The following is a 15,811-nucleotide window of genomic DNA, read 5'->3' as shown; positions in this document are numbered from 1 at the left end:
CCTCAGGGCCCTGAAAGGAGCATGAATGCATTTCTAGACTGTGGGTAAAGAGCCAGCCAAGCACTGGAGAGACAGCTTTGATGACATTGTTTTTCATTTCACAGAGGACAACTCATGTTTCTCTCCTTAAATATATACTGCAAGCCACAAGAGATGGCAGCTGTCTAATTAAACCTGATAAAGCCTCCTTAAAAATGAGACTTGGGGAAGCACATCATTTCGGTTGCAGAGCTGCCCAATTTTCCTGGGAACCCAGAGGGAGCTGTGTACTGTTGGGGAGGGATGGAGGATGGGACCTGAGGGAGGGAAGGCAAAATTACTGGCACCATCAAGTTGTTGGTGTGAAATAACAAAACATACACAATACATATTTAATGCAAACTAGATAACTTTACTTTATAAAACATACAAAAGGATAACCTCATCTACCATTTAAAAAGCCACTGATGAAGGCTTCAGTAATATACCAAATCCCTTCTTAAATTATAAAGATTTAATAGGAATGGTTTATTTTCTCTAGCAGGCTTCTGCTGTCAAGAGAACCTGGGAAATTGAAACAGGGATGTGATCACTGCATCTAAGGCATTGGGACAACCCAAGATACCCTCTCCCTTTTCTTGCTTCAAAACCAGTGGGAGAAAATTTTGTCTCTCATTTAAGATAAAAGACTTAAACATATGTAGATGCCCATGCTATTCAAATAGAGTAACTTAAAAATAAGGAAAATTTGGCCTTATTAATGCTGCCTTCATCATTTCTTAATTTTATCAACTCTGTTTTCATTGTTTTTCCAACACTCCACCAAGTCTGAAGACATGACCCAAGATGCTTTTCACCAAGTGTTGTTGTCAGAAACAGAATATGAAATTGCATAACTGTGGTTTACCAGAGAATCCCTACATGGAAAGACTGACACTCTTCGGCAGTGATGTGGCTTCTCTGGAGTCTAATAAAACAGAAGACAGAGAGCCTGGAGCTCTGAGCTCCTCCAGCCTGGAGAATTTTGACTCCTACAGGATGAATGCTGAGACTACTGAATGTCAGTTGAGGTACACGTCTCTGGAAAACACTGATATATAATCTTGTCTCATGTATCTCCTTCATAATATCTTAATTTCTGGCTAAATAGTAACTTAATGTAAAAGTAAACCTAAGCTCACATGGAGTCATCATTTATGATTTAAGCTTAGATAAATTTATGAATTGAATCTGAAGTAACTTCTTTGGTGTCATCTTATTCATCCATATAAGTGTTTCAGTTGTCAGCACCAACTTCATCTCTTCGAAAATTTAACCCTTATCCTTATTGGTTCCTTGGTCTTCTACATTCTAACAAAAGTACCATCTCTTATCACTCACTTTATATGACTGTTGATGTTATCACTCACTTTTATTTTCCCTTTGTTACCTACACAACTAGAAGGCAAAAGTTATTGCTTCCACATCTTTTTATCACTCACAGAATTTGACCTAGAGATTGATGTTCTGTAATTGTTATTCCATGAAGAAGAACTCAGTAAATTTTCTTGGAAGCCAAAATCCAAAGTTGAATTGACACCATGCCAGTCACTGCATTGTTCTGTATGAAAGTATTCAAGAACTTGGTAAGAGAGAAGAAAATACTGACCTCCAGATTGTGTACCATTGTACTAGAATCAAAGAACAAAGAAGTCCAGGTCACTTTTTCAAACTGTTTCCATAGAATTCTAGTTCCATGGAATTATAATTTCTAATATACACAAAAAGTACTCTAGGATCAAATTAGTATAGAAAAAGTAAGATTAAGAGAAGTTTAACAGGTTATTTTACTATAGAGCTTGGCAGAACATTTAATAGCAAAAATAAATAATGACATTCTGAGAGGGAATTGTGGAGGGGGAAATACTTTTTGAGGGAACTTCATGTGAGATTGGAAGTACAGTTTGTAATATGCAACTCTACATTTACATTTACTCATAGAAATATTTCCTATGTTCCTAGCTTTTTTAACTTTCCATGAGGCAGTACCTGCTAAGAATATTCTAGAATCTGTTCCTAGTGCTCCTTTTATTGCCACCTCTTATCTGTTAAGCACACTACTAGCTTTGGTGGTCCCAAGAGAATTTCTTCATCTTTAAGAGAAGGTGACTATTTGAAAGATAATGAAACAACACATTAAGTATTGTTATTCTCATATTACTCTATTAAGAAACTTTGCTTTATTTTTTCCTAAAATAAAATAAAAAACAGAAGGTGACAGAAAGCATGGCACACATTTGTTAAAACAGACCAAGAGGCTACAATCTCATCAAGATTCTGGAAACAAAGGAATTCAATAAATCTTGTCAACATACAGAAAGAAAAAAAACAACCTATAATTCAAAGATTAATAAAAAAGATTAAAATATTTGTACTTTATTACTATAACAAGTTTGTTACTCCCAGCCCAGAGGAAAGGGCTTTTGGGCCGCCATCCATCCCACCACTCCTGCCCCAGAGGAAAGGGCTTTTTGGCCACCTTCCATCCTGCACTCCCAGCCCAGAAGAAAGGGCTTTTGGGCCGCAATCCTTCCCACCACTCCCAGGCCCAGAGGAAAGGACTTTTGGGCCACCTTCTCTCCCACTACTCCTGGCCCAGAGGAAGGGGCTTCCAGGCCACCATCTCTCCTGCTGCTCCCAGCCCCTGTCCCACCTCTCCCAGCTCAGAGAAGGTAAGTCATGCGGGCACCAACAGCACCCCTGCCGCCCCCCCCAGTCGAAATGAGAAGACACGTAAATAAGTCTCAAAATCAGATGGCCATATCACCTACAGCAACCCCAAAGGGAAATGAGATGGAACACTGATACTCAACTGCCTGGACCCACTGAACTGGCAACAAAAGGGGATCTGGAAAAAATGAAATCAGAAATAATTTCTCAGATAACAGCAGAGATTTTGCTACTACTGCAAGACATGATTAATAAATCTAGAGAGGAGCTGAGAAACATGATGGAATCCCAACATAGGAAACAAATGGAATCCACAAAACAGATGCAAATAGATTTCCAGGACATGAAAAACTCCGTTGAAAGTCTACACAGCAGAATGAGCCAATGTGAGGACAGAATTTCAGATACAGAAGACACGATTGCAATTAATGACCAGGAAAAGAAAAATTGTTTCAAAATCATAAGGGAACATGAGAAATCAATCCAGCAGATGCCAGATGATGCAAAAAAGAATAACATAAGACTGATTGGAGTCAAAGAAGAAACAGGAGAGACTGCAGATGACATAAAAAAACTCTTCACAGAAGTAATGGCAGAAAACTTCCCAAGCAGGGGAAAAGAAGTTGAAATACAGATAAGTGAGGCATATAGGACTCCAAATAGCCTTGATCAGAAAAAATCTGCACATGGGAATATAATTAAGATTCCAGAAACTCAACAGAAGAGAAAAGTTCTACAAGCAGTTGGGGAAAAAAACAAATCACATACAAAGGAAAGCCCATTAGAATCACAGCAGGCTTCTCAACACAAACCATCAAGGCAAGAAGAGCTTGGAGTGACATATTCCAAGCCCTAAAAGAAAACAGCCTCCAACCCAGACTGATGTATCCTGCAAAACTATCTTTCAAAACTGATGGAGAAATGAGATACTTTCATGACAAAGAGCACCTTAGTAACTTTGTGAATACCAAACCAGCACTCCAAAAACTTTTACACAATATCCTGGGAACAGACATTGAGGATCACAACCCCAGGAAGCAAAGCAGAATGAACCCATCTGGCATGACAAGAAATTAAATGGAAAGGGGGAGAACCCAACAAAAAGAAAAAGTCATGGCAATGATCAGTCAATATGTGTCAGTTACAAACATCAATGTTAATGGTCTCAATTCACCAATCAAAAGAAATAGACTGGTAGAGTGGGTCAAGAAGCAAAATCCAACAATATGCTGCATACAAGAAACACACTTCATTCAAAAGGAAACTCATAGACTGAAAGTTAAAGGGTGGAAAACAATACTCCATGCCACAGGAACCTGAAAAAAAGCAGGAGTAGCTATCCTCTTTGCAGATCAAGTAGATTTCAAACCAACACTGATTAAGAGAGACAAAGAAGGACAATATATCCTTTTAAAGGAAAGAATCCAAGAGGAAGAGGTGACAATCATAAATATCTATGCACCAAACACTAGTGCACCCAACTATATAAAACAAATACTAATGGACATGAAAAGTCATACATACACTAATACAATTGTAGTGGAGGACCTCAACACCCCACTGTCACAAATAGATAGATCGACTAGACTAAAAATAAGTAATGAAATACTAGAACTCAATCAAACTCTTGAACAAAAGAACTTAACAGATGTTTCCAGAGTCTTCCACCCCACAAAATCAGAATACACATTCTTCAAAGCTGCGCATGGGGCATTCTCCAAAATAGACCACATACTCACACATAGAACATGTTTAAGTAAGTGCAAAGGAATTGAAATATTCCCTGTATATTATCAGACCATAGTGTGATGAAATTGGAGATCCATACCAATAGAAACTGCAAAAATTTCATAAACACATGGAAAGGGAACAACACACTTCTGAATAACCAATGGGTCACAGAGGAAATTAAAGAAGAAATCAGACAGTTCCTTCAATTAAATGACAATGACAATACAACATATCGGAATCTATGGGACACAATGAAAGCAGTCTTATGAGGGAAATTCATAGCAGTGAATACACATATTAGGAAAATAGAATGAGCCCAATTAAACAACCTGATGCTTAGCCTCAAGCTTCTAGAAAAAGAAGAGCAGGACAACCCCAAAGCTCATACAAGGGAGGAAATTATAAAGATCAGAGGAGAAATCAATGCAATGGAGACTACAAGAACAATACAAAAAATCAATGAAACCAAGAGTTCATTCTTCGAAAGAATCAACAAAATCCACAAACCCTTAGTCAACCTTGTCAGAAAAAGGAAAGAAAAGGCCCAAATCCATGCAATTAGGAATGAAAAGGGTGAAATGACAACAGACCCAGCAGAAATCCAGAGGATCATCATTACCTACTTCCAGAACCTATACGCCAATAAGATGGACAACACAGAAGAAATGCACAGATTCCTAGATACATAGGAATTGCCAAAGTTGAACGAAGAAGACCTAAAAATTCTAAACAACCCAATATCAACCAATGAAATTGAGACATAATAAAAAATTTATCAACTAAGAAAAGCCCAGGCCCTGATGGCTTCACTGCTGAATTCTACAAGACATTTGGAGAGGAACTACTGCCACTACTGTTTAAACTCTTCAATGAAATTGAAAGGAAAGCAATACTCCCAAATTCATTCCTGGAAGCAAGCATCACCTTGAGCCCCAAAGCAGAGAAAGACCCAACTGAAAAAGAGAACTATAGGCCAATCTCACTAATGAACATAGATTCAAAAATCCTTAACAAAATACTGGCAAATGCAATGCAGAAGATCATCAAGAAGATCATACACCCTGATCAAGTGGGATTCATCCCAGGGATGCAGGGATGATTCAATATACACAAATCAATCAATGTAATACACTATATCAATAGAGCCAAGGACAAAAACCATATGATTATCTCCATAGATGCAGAAAAAGCATTTGACAAAATCCAACATAGATTTATTATAAAAAATTGGAATAGATGGTCTCTACCTCAAACTGATAGAAGCCATCTATGAAAAACCAACAGCCAATATCATACTAAATGGTCAAAAACTGAAATCCTTCACACTAAAATTAGGAACAAGACAAGGATGTCCATTATCACCCCTCCAGTTCAATATAGTTCTGGAAACATTAGCCACAGCAATTAGACAAGAGAAAGAAATAAAAGGAATAAAGATAGGAAATGAAGAAGTCAAATTGCCATTACTTGTGGATGACACGATACTGTATATAGAAGACCCCAAGAACTCCACCAAAAGTCTTCTAGACTTAATAACCAAATTCAGTCAAGTAGCTGGTTACAAGGTCAACACACAAAAATCAGTAGCTTTCCTCTACACGAATGACAGACTCACTGAGAGAGAAATAGGGCAAATAATTCCTTTCACAATAGCATCCAAAAAACTGAAATACCTTGGAATCAACCTAATGAAAGAAATCAAAGCCCTCTTCTCTGAAAACTGTAACACACTGAAAAGAGAGATTGAAGATGATATCAGAAAATTGACAGACATACCCTGCTCCTAGGTAAGAAGGATTACTATAGTGAAAAATGGCCATACTTCCAAAACTGCTATATAGATTCAATGCAATTCCAACTGAGATACCAGCAGTATACTTCACAGACCTTGAGAAAACAATTCAAAAATTCATTTGGAACAAGAAGAGACCCAGAATGGCAAAAGCAATTCTAGGTAACAGAGACATGGCGGGGGTATAACAATCCCCAACTTGCAACTATACTACAAAGTTATTGTGATAAAATCAGCATGGTAGTGGCAAAGAAACAGACCTGAGGACTAGTGGAACAGATTAGAAGATGCAGAAACAATGCCAGACACATTCACCCATCTCATCTTTGATAAAGGAGCCAAATACCCTCACTGGAGGAAAGATAACCTCTTTAATAAATGGTGATGGAAAAATTGGGTTCCAACTTGCCAAAGATTAAAACTAGACCTATATCTCTCACCATGCACTAAACTAAAATCAAAATGGATTAAAGATCTAAATATTAAAATAGAAATGCTAAACCAGTTGGAACAGAGGTTAGGTAGATCTCTTGAAAACATCAGTGTAGGGAAGGATTTTATGAACAAAACCTCAGTTGCCCGTGAACTAGAACAAACAATCAATAAGTGGGATCTCTTCTTCTTAAAAAGCTTCTGCACAGCAAGAGAAACCACCAACAGTGTGAAGAGACAACCCACAATGTGGGAAAATATCTTCACCTACTTTTCCTCAGACAAAGGTCTACTATCTCGAATCTATAAAGAACTTGAAAAGATCAGACCTCCCAAATGGAAAGACCCAATCTGAAAATGGGCATCTGAAATGAACAGACATTTCTCAGACAAAGAAGTAGAAATAGCAAATACATGCATGAAAAAATGTTCAACGTCACTGGTCATTTGAGAGATGCAAATGAAAACAATGCTGAGATTCCACTTCACTCCAGAAAGAATGGCTGCTATCATGAAATCAACCAATAACAAATGCTGGCGGGGCTGTGGGGAAAGAGGAACCCTGCTCCACTGCTGGTGGGAGTGTAGACTGGTGCAACCACTGTGGAAATCAGTATGGAGATACCTCAAAGATCTAGGACTGGAAGTTCCATTTGACCCCGCTATTCCACTGCTGGGGACCTTCTCCAAAGAATTAAAAGAATCATACCACAGTGATGTATGTGTACCCATGTTCATACCAGCACAGTTTGTGATAGCTAAGACTTGGAAACAGCCCAAATGCCCATCAACTGGAGACTGGATAAAAAAAATGTGGGGTTTTTATAAAATGGAGTACTACTCAGCCATAAAAAATGAGAAATTAGAGACATTTATAGCTAAGTGGATGCACATTGAGGTGATACTCTTAAGTGAAATAAATAGAACACACATGTATAAATACTGAATAGTTTCTCTGGTGTGAGAAACTGAGTATAAATAAGGACTAAAATGTATAATAGGTAATGTGAAATAGGAAGAAAACGGGCAAAGGGGAAGGAAGTGGGAGGGCTAGGGGAAAGGATAGGTGGGAATGGGATTAATATGAGAAAATGGAAAACTAGGAATAAAATCTGTGTAAATAGGGAGGAATGGAGGGGTTGAAGGGAGGGCTGGGCAAGGGTGAAAAATAAGAACCAAGAGAGCCTATGTAAAGGTACAAATTTCCAGTGATAAATGTCATTATATTGTGTACCTAAAATGTAGCAATAAAGGAATTTAAGAAAAAAAAAGTTTGTGTGTTGTTATAAAGCTCAGCAGGGAGGGGCCTGGGTTCCCATAGAGAGATGGGGGAGTTGAGTGAAGAGGCTGTTGAAGCCAGGAAAGCCTGCTTACAGCAGACAACCGACACGTGAACTTAACATGAATAGAAGGAGTGGAAGACAGAGGGAGAAAACCTCATGTAGAGTGACAGTAGAAGGCACTGTGCAGGTTCTTTCCATTACATCAAGCTACCATGTTGTCAGTATTCTTAGGTAAGCAGCATTACTTTTCTAATACTGCCTCTATTGTAAATCTTTCTCCTAAAATATACTATGTGAATGGCAAGTCTTACTTTCATTCTATCACATTAATCCCTGAACAAAGTAAGAAGCTTTTCCTGGGTAGAGCCCTTACCTTTTCTTTCTCTTGAATGCTTCAGAGCACAAAGCAAAGGATTAAATATTTGAAGGATGCAATGAAAATCATAATTTCTCAAAGCCGACATAATAAAGAATGTTAAAGTTTAAGTAACTAGTTTCAGTAAAAAAAAAAAAAGCTGAGTTCCATTAAACAGCCATATTATTTATCTCATTGTCCTTTTTGAATCAGGAAATTAGATAAACTCAGTATCCCAGGAGGCAAATACGTGGTTCCAAGTACCTTCTCTGCAGAGCCTTCATCATCTCATAGCATTAGACATAGTTCATCCACATTGGCAATGAGAACTAAACTATCCCTGGCTTTCCCTCAATTGCTTTGGGAGTTGACCTGTCCAGTGTGTATGATTTCCATCAGTCTGTGAACTAGAGGCTGACTATATCTGGAGAAAAACAAGGTGACCATTTCAGTAAGCACCCACATACAGCGTGGTTGGATCAATGAAATTTTTGAAACCTACAAAGCCCTGTTTTGTATTCTTTCTGCAATCCCAAGATCATGCTACCCTTTCCACTACTAGATCCTAATCCACTGGGTTCTAACTGCTATTTATTCGTCTGACTTTTCCATTAAAATCTAATTTCAGAAAAACCAGGGGATCATTTTGATCATGGACACTTGCCACTCACCAGCATAAACATGATTCCTATCCTTTTTTTTTCTATTACCAGAGATCAAACTCAGGACCTTGGGCTTGTGAGACAGTTGCGGTGCAACTGAGCTAAACCTCCAGCCCATGATTCCTATCCTTAATGAACAAATTTAAAATTATAAAAGAAGAAGAGGAAGAAGAACAAGAAGAAGAAGAAGGAGGAGGAGGAGGAGAGGAAGAAGAGGAAGAAGAAGAGGAAGAAGAAGAGGAAGGGGAGGAAGAGGAAGAAGAAGGAGGAGAAGAAGAAGGAGGAGGAGGAGAAAAAGAAGAGGAAGAAGAAGAAGAAGAAGAAGAAGAAGAAGAAGAAGAAGAAGAAGAGGAAGAGGAGGAAGAAGAAGAAGAAGAAGAAGAATGTGATTAAGGAAAACAATCTTATCTCTGTCATACACAGCAAAGAGGTTTAGTATCTGAACAGTTACCAGAAAGCTACAGGACTATAGTCTCATAGACCAAATTCACATACAGGGACTAAGGCAAAACTCAAAGACTTTTTAATCATAATGTACAAAATTAGAAAGAAGTAAAAATCTCTAGAAAGAAGGATATTAGTTGAATAAATGGGAAAGGAGTCAGTAATTTTCATCATCCAAATATCATTTTTCCCCATATCCTTGGACATAATATAATAAGGATCATCAGACATTTCATCTTTTTTTTTCTGGCTCATTTGGTAATTCTAAGTAGCATTCACTGGCAGGAATATAAAAAGTTAATCATATCTCAATGCCTGCTTGAACAATAAAACCACAGACCAAAGATAATATTTTGAGCTTTAGCTGGTACAATATACTTACTTTTTATCAGCAGATTCAATCACATAAACCAAAGTTTGGACGCTGAGGTGGCGGTATCAAGGGAGAATCAACAGCTTGTAGACAGGAATTAGTCAGAGGTAGAGAGAGGCACTGCGCTTGGCTATCATTCTTATCAGAAGTATAGAATCAATTAGGTCTTCAATATCCCAGACAGACCTTACCCCTCAGGAGATGACGATGAAGACATGTGATGAATCAGAGATGTTTTAGTTTGGGTGGTCTGAGAAGTGAATACTGATAGACTTTAGTACATAGGATTTTCATTAGGAAATTCTCTTGATAACAACAGTTGGAGAAAGGAAATGGATTGGACAGAAGGAAATCTTAACCTCAGTGCCACACCACTGACAGTCTTGATCAACCCCATGGGGAGCTGTGATGTTAACCACCAGAGTCATCCCCTGTTTGACTGAGGTGATAAAACCTTTCAGGCCCCTACACTGATCTGTCATTGGATATTGGTTACTCTCAGAAGGAACATAAACCTTGGACCAGTTGGCTTTCTGTGGCTTAAGCAATACTCGAATGGTCTAAAACTTGATACGGGCTTCCCAGGACATATACCTCTTCCTGGAAAAATCAAGAACTTCAATAACCAAGAGCTCACTGAAAAACACAGACATGTCTAGGACTAATCAGGAAACATAGGGGCCGGGGATTTAGCTCAGTGGTTCTGGCGCCTGCCTCACAAGAGCAAGGTCTCAAGTTCGATCCCCAGTACCAAAAAAAAAAAAGGAAATATGAATACAAATAAAAGAAGGAAACAAATGTACCCCTTTAGTGTACTTTATAAATATTGGAGAAAGAGTGAGCAATCTGGTTCAGATTAGATTAAGACCTGACAGGGAGTGAAGGTATGGGTATAAAAAGCATTCTTATTTGTCTGTTTAAGAACATTTAGTACATTGTGTAACAGTGTGACACTTATGTTTGATTTTGCTACAACCCTATGTAGTGAACACAAAAGGGAACATCAGAAATGAGGAAAGTGAAGGTCAGAAGGGACAGGTGTTTTGTCCTGTGCTCACTCGGTATGTTTCAGGGTTGCAACAACATCTAGGACTTCCTGACTTACAAGTTCTATAAGCCCACAGGATTCTTTGCTCCCTCCTTACTAGTAATCTAATCAAATGCTTCACTTAAGCATCCTATCCCAGCTAAGGGCTTTAGTCCAGTTGAGTGCAAATAGCTCAAATTCTTGGTGACTGTGGGATTTCCACAGCTCCAGCTGCTTATTCCCAAAATTCACATTCTGATGATCCTCCTATTTCTGCTGTTTAGTTCAGGATAATCTTAGTCAGTCTTTAACTGGTTGCAATTGTATGCCAGACCAAAAGTTTTCATTGAACAACCACTGAATTCCTAGCTTCACTTCAACATAGGAAGTTGTATTATCTGGATTCTGTGACATGACCATGGACCCTAAACTTCCTATACTTGGGGTTTGCTTCCTATTTTGCAAAGTGATTTCTTGGGCTAGAAGCTCTCTATAATATATTCTAGGTTTGAAATACTTACTATGAATATAGACACTGCCTATTAATGGCTTCTAAGCCACACTTTAAGGCTGCTAAATAATGCTCTCAGCCACTATCAGTAAAAACTTTTATTGCTTTTTTTTTTTTGGTACCGGAGATCAAACTCAGGACCTTGCACTTGTGAGGCAGGTGGCAGAATCACTGAGCTAAATCCCTGGCCCTGCTTTCTAATTTTAATGCTGTTATTCTCTGAGTCTCAGTCATATATTGGTACTGATTTCACAGAAGTTCTTCTATTAACACCAACAATTAGAAAAGTGTAAGTATGTTATAACTTTTCTGTTTATTGTGTTTTAACACTTTTCCAAAAATCAACAAAGGAAGTTTCATGAAAACTTACTTCCCTTGAGTACATATTACTCTTGTTGTTTTTTTCAGCTTTCTCAGGACCACAGTAATCAGACCTAGCAATGCATACATTTAGAATATAACATACTGATGCTGCTACAGGGAATAATGCAGAGATGATTTAGTCTAATAATTTCATAAATAATGAAACTGAGCTCCTAATATCAGAGTACAAGTACTTTCTCAACTGAAAAGTAAATGGAAAGAAAATTTTAAAGTATGCCTTGAAACTACATTTCATTTTAATTACCATTCAGGCAATAATTATGTAAGATAGAAGTAAGTGATGGCATTCATTGTAAGGACTCAATTGTCCTGCTGAGCCTCTCTATGGCCTCCAAACAATTAGTTAGTTCTTAACTGGCCAGAGTAGCTGGGATGGACATAAACTATTGCATCGGGTCCCACAAACTCTGGGCCTTTCTAAGCCATCATGGTTGGATTTTTTTCCTCAAGGAGGATGAAAGGTTAGTCAACCCAACTTTCAGTTCTAGGATTAAGTGATGATTACAATATAAAAGGCTAATTTTCAGAAGTCAGGACTGAAGAGGTGTATGCTTTTCTCTTCTCAGCATTTCTCTAGCCCCAATCTTGCCATATCGGAGGGTTCTTATCTTTTTTAAAAGCCTAGGAAGAGTACTCAAATCAGATTTACCTACTCCTTGACCCGCTATATTGAAACACAAATAGCAGTGCCTCCAAGATACCTCACTGCTTTGAATCTCCAATTGATTAGGTTTACCATAGAAGTTTAGTAAAGTTAATTTCCACTAGATAATAATGAATACAGAAACTTTCAAGTTTTACACCTCCCACAGGATTTATTTGATAATTTTTTTCAGTGATAATTTTGAGAAAGCTTTTTAATGTAAAATCACAAATTCTTCCTTGAATCATTTTGGCTAACAGAGCTTTGCCTTGCTGAATTAAAAAAAAAAATTCTTTCAGGGATAGTATTAAGATTGACTAGGTTTCTCTGCATTCTCTTTATTTGGAAAAAAAAAATGAACCAATTTACTCCAGGTCACTTAAATTCTGAGATTTGATTCCCCGCAGCCTAACTGCCTGGCCAGCTTCATGGGGTGTAGTGAGGAGTCCAGTAACATAAGGCAGTATCTTGAGGCCTTCTTCTATGTGCAGACTTAGGGGCCTGCCCCGTCCTCTCAGGAAGCTCCTCTGCTTTTCACCTCCCACCTGGCTGCCTCAGCTCTTCTCACCTCCCTGTACCCTCTGTCCTGCTCTCACCCAGCCCATCCTATGGGGCAGGACCCTGGGGCTTGGGAGCCCTCTTGCTCCTGGTAGGTGTCTGCTGAGTGGGTCAAGCATCTCTCACTCCTGTGCTTGCTGGAGTGGCCACAGAGTGGGGCAGGGGAGGCCTGGGTGTGTCAGGCCTGAGAACCAGGGCATCAGTGTGGTGTCTGCTGAGCTGGAGACAGGACTGCGGAGACACACCATCCTCCCAAGGGGGAGCCTGACTGGCTCAGGTGTCATCTCACAAGAGATACATGTACCAACAACATGGCATTGGTGCCAAAAGGAAAAAGATGACTACCAGTCATCCGTCACTTTGGCCACTGGGACCCAGGGGGCAAGTAAGAGCCAGACCTCAGGCCCTGTGTCCTCCTGGAGTATGAAAAGTTCAGAGAATATGTGCTCTGAAACCTGGCAGACAAGGCCTTTAACGGGCCCATCTGCAAGGCCATCCTGGACCAGTGGTTCTTCAATGGCATTGGCAACTACCTGTGAGTAGAGATCCTGTTCCAGCTGAGGATCCCTCCCTTTGAGAAGGGGTACACAGTCCTGGAAGCCCTGCAATGGGGCCAGCTGAGCCTGGAGCTCACTCTGAGCCAGAAGATCAGGGTTAAGCTGCAGAACCTGGACCTGGAACTGTGTCACTCAGTGCCCAAGGAAGTGGTCCAGCGGGGGAGCAAAGGCTATGTGCTGGAGCACAGAGAGGAAGGCTTCTCTGCCTTCAGAGCCTGGCTGCAGTGCTATAGCATGCCGGGCATGAGCTCCCTGCTGGACCGGAATGGCCACACCATCTGATTCCAGGGGGATTCTGGCTCCCTCACCCCCAAAGGGGCCAAGCCCCCCCAAAAGAAATCCTAGGAAACCAGCCAGCACCTATGGACAGAATGGAACATTTTCCACCTCCAATCAAGGCCACTCCTAAGATGCCAAGGGCCCAGAGACACCTTTCTGAGATGACTCCGGCCTGGCAGCCTGAGAGGCTGGGGGCATGGCCTTGACAGGGATATTGGTACCTGGCTTCTTTCTGACTCTCTGCTTCCCAGGTGCTATGAGGTGAGGGGTTTCCTCCTCCAACACTCCTGCCATGATGTGCTGCGCTGCCCCAAGCTGACAGTGACCTTGGATGGAAACCTGTGCTGAAGAATCTCAGGTGTTCTCCCACAGCCTAGAAAGCTACTAACACAGCCATCTTGGTGCCAACACTGTCTCTCCTGTTGTGGTGCCCCTAGTCTGTCTTCTTCACTAGATGACAGCATGACTGAGAGCTTGGGAATGCCAAACTGGAATCGCAACTCTATCCTGCTCTGGCTGTGGAAATCTGGGGCTTCACTTTATCCCTCCCCTCTGTGATTCATGCTTCTCCGACATAAAATCCTGGTGACCCTGATAGCAGGAAGAGTAAGAGCAGCACTGGCACTGAGCACTCTCAGAGGATCATGTGCATCACTATGCTGAAGCTTTGCTGATTGTGCTGGCCACACAGCAGTGCTGTCCCCAGGTGTTGTCACTGAATCAATCCTCTGCCAGCTGCTCTGGGGCAGAGGCTGGCTCATTTGATTCCTTGCCTGTCTCCATGTTCTTCAATCCTGTAGCCCCGTCCTGGTCTCACATGCAGAAGCCCTCAGCATTGGCCCTACACCACTGGGGTCTGCAGTGCCCACACCACTGTTCTGGCTCTGAGTGTCCCCAACATCTGTGCCATGAATAAATCTGCTCTACAGAGCTGATGGTACATGGGGAAAGGACAAACCAAGCGAGAGAAGTCCTAGAAGTAGGCTGCCTTAGGCTGGGACCAACTGTGTTCTGAATAGAGGAGGAGGTGGGGAGGCCACAGAAATGTTAACTATGGGGCTCAGGGCCTAGGACCAGGTCCACTTGGGCTGACTCATGGCCCTGGTCTTCAGTACTCAGCTGCACTGACTTCTGGGCCAGGATGTGCCATGTCTGGGACTGGGATGATGTGCCATGTCTGGGACTGGGATGATGTGCAGACACTGTCACACACCTATTTGGTGACTGGGCTGGGGTGGCTCCCATCATGAACTCAGTGGACAGAGGATCAGTGTGGCCTCTGCATATTCCTGGGTGCTCACAGCATGGCCGAGTCTAGGCTGTACATGGTGGCCATGGGAGCAGCACAGTGTCCCTATCCACAGAACAGGCAGTACTGCTTCTCTTCACCTGGGCTCACCATCCTTCTAGTGACAACTAGGCAGCTTCTTGATGGAAGCCCTCACACATGGACATGCCAGGAGGTGAGCAGAGAGAAGCTCCCCTCCATGGAGGACATGGTTTCCTCCTACTTGGCTGATCCCCCATGAATAGGATGTTCACCTCCAGAGTTACTTCTCATGGATCTGTAATTGGGGTCACCTTGTGTTGGTGGTGCCCCAAGGGTGCCAGGCAGCAGCAGCACAGGGGCTGTGGGCAGCCTGTGATGCTCTTCTTCAGAGCCTTCCAGCATCACCTCCCATTGCTGGCAGGGGCAGAGGTGGTGTGGGAGCTGGAGCAGGAAGCCCCAGGGCCAGGCTGGCAGGACACACTGGGGGAAGCAAGGCCAGGATGGCAGGACACAGTGGGAGCAGCAGGGTTAGGCTGGCAGGATACACTAGGAGTGGCAGGGCCAGGCTGGCGGGACACACTGGGAGTGGCAGGGATAGGCTGGCAGGACATGCTTGCAGTTGGGGTCCTATGGATGGAAATGAGTGGCTGGGAGCCTCTGCTACCCTGCTTTCCTGGGGGCTTCACTCCAAAGGATAAGAGGCCAGTGCAGGTGACAGGTGCACTGGCACTCCTATAGGGGATGTGAAATGAGGGTACAGGACCTGTGATGATATTTCCTCTGCAGCCACATCCTCATCCTCATCTGCATGGACAGGCTTCA

General features: G+C 41.4%; 1 pseudogene; it reads left to right on the top strand.

Moving 5' to 3' along the window:
• The first annotated feature begins 825 nt into the window (after positions 1–825).
• On the top strand, positions 826–13,925 carry LOC147830108 (endonuclease 8-like 1 pseudogene; annotated as a pseudogene).
• Positions 13,926–15,811: the final 1,886 nt, after the last annotated feature.

Source organism: Heterocephalus glaber, unplaced genomic scaffold (genome assembly GCF_053883595.1).
Source record: "Heterocephalus glaber isolate CG9 unplaced genomic scaffold, H.glaber_assembly_v1.0 deba00000331, whole genome shotgun sequence".
Lineage (NCBI taxonomy): Eukaryota > Metazoa > Chordata > Mammalia > Rodentia > Bathyergidae > Heterocephalus > Heterocephalus glaber.
Note: the sequence above shows the minus strand (reverse complement) of the source record. Positions and strands in the feature narration are given on the sequence as shown.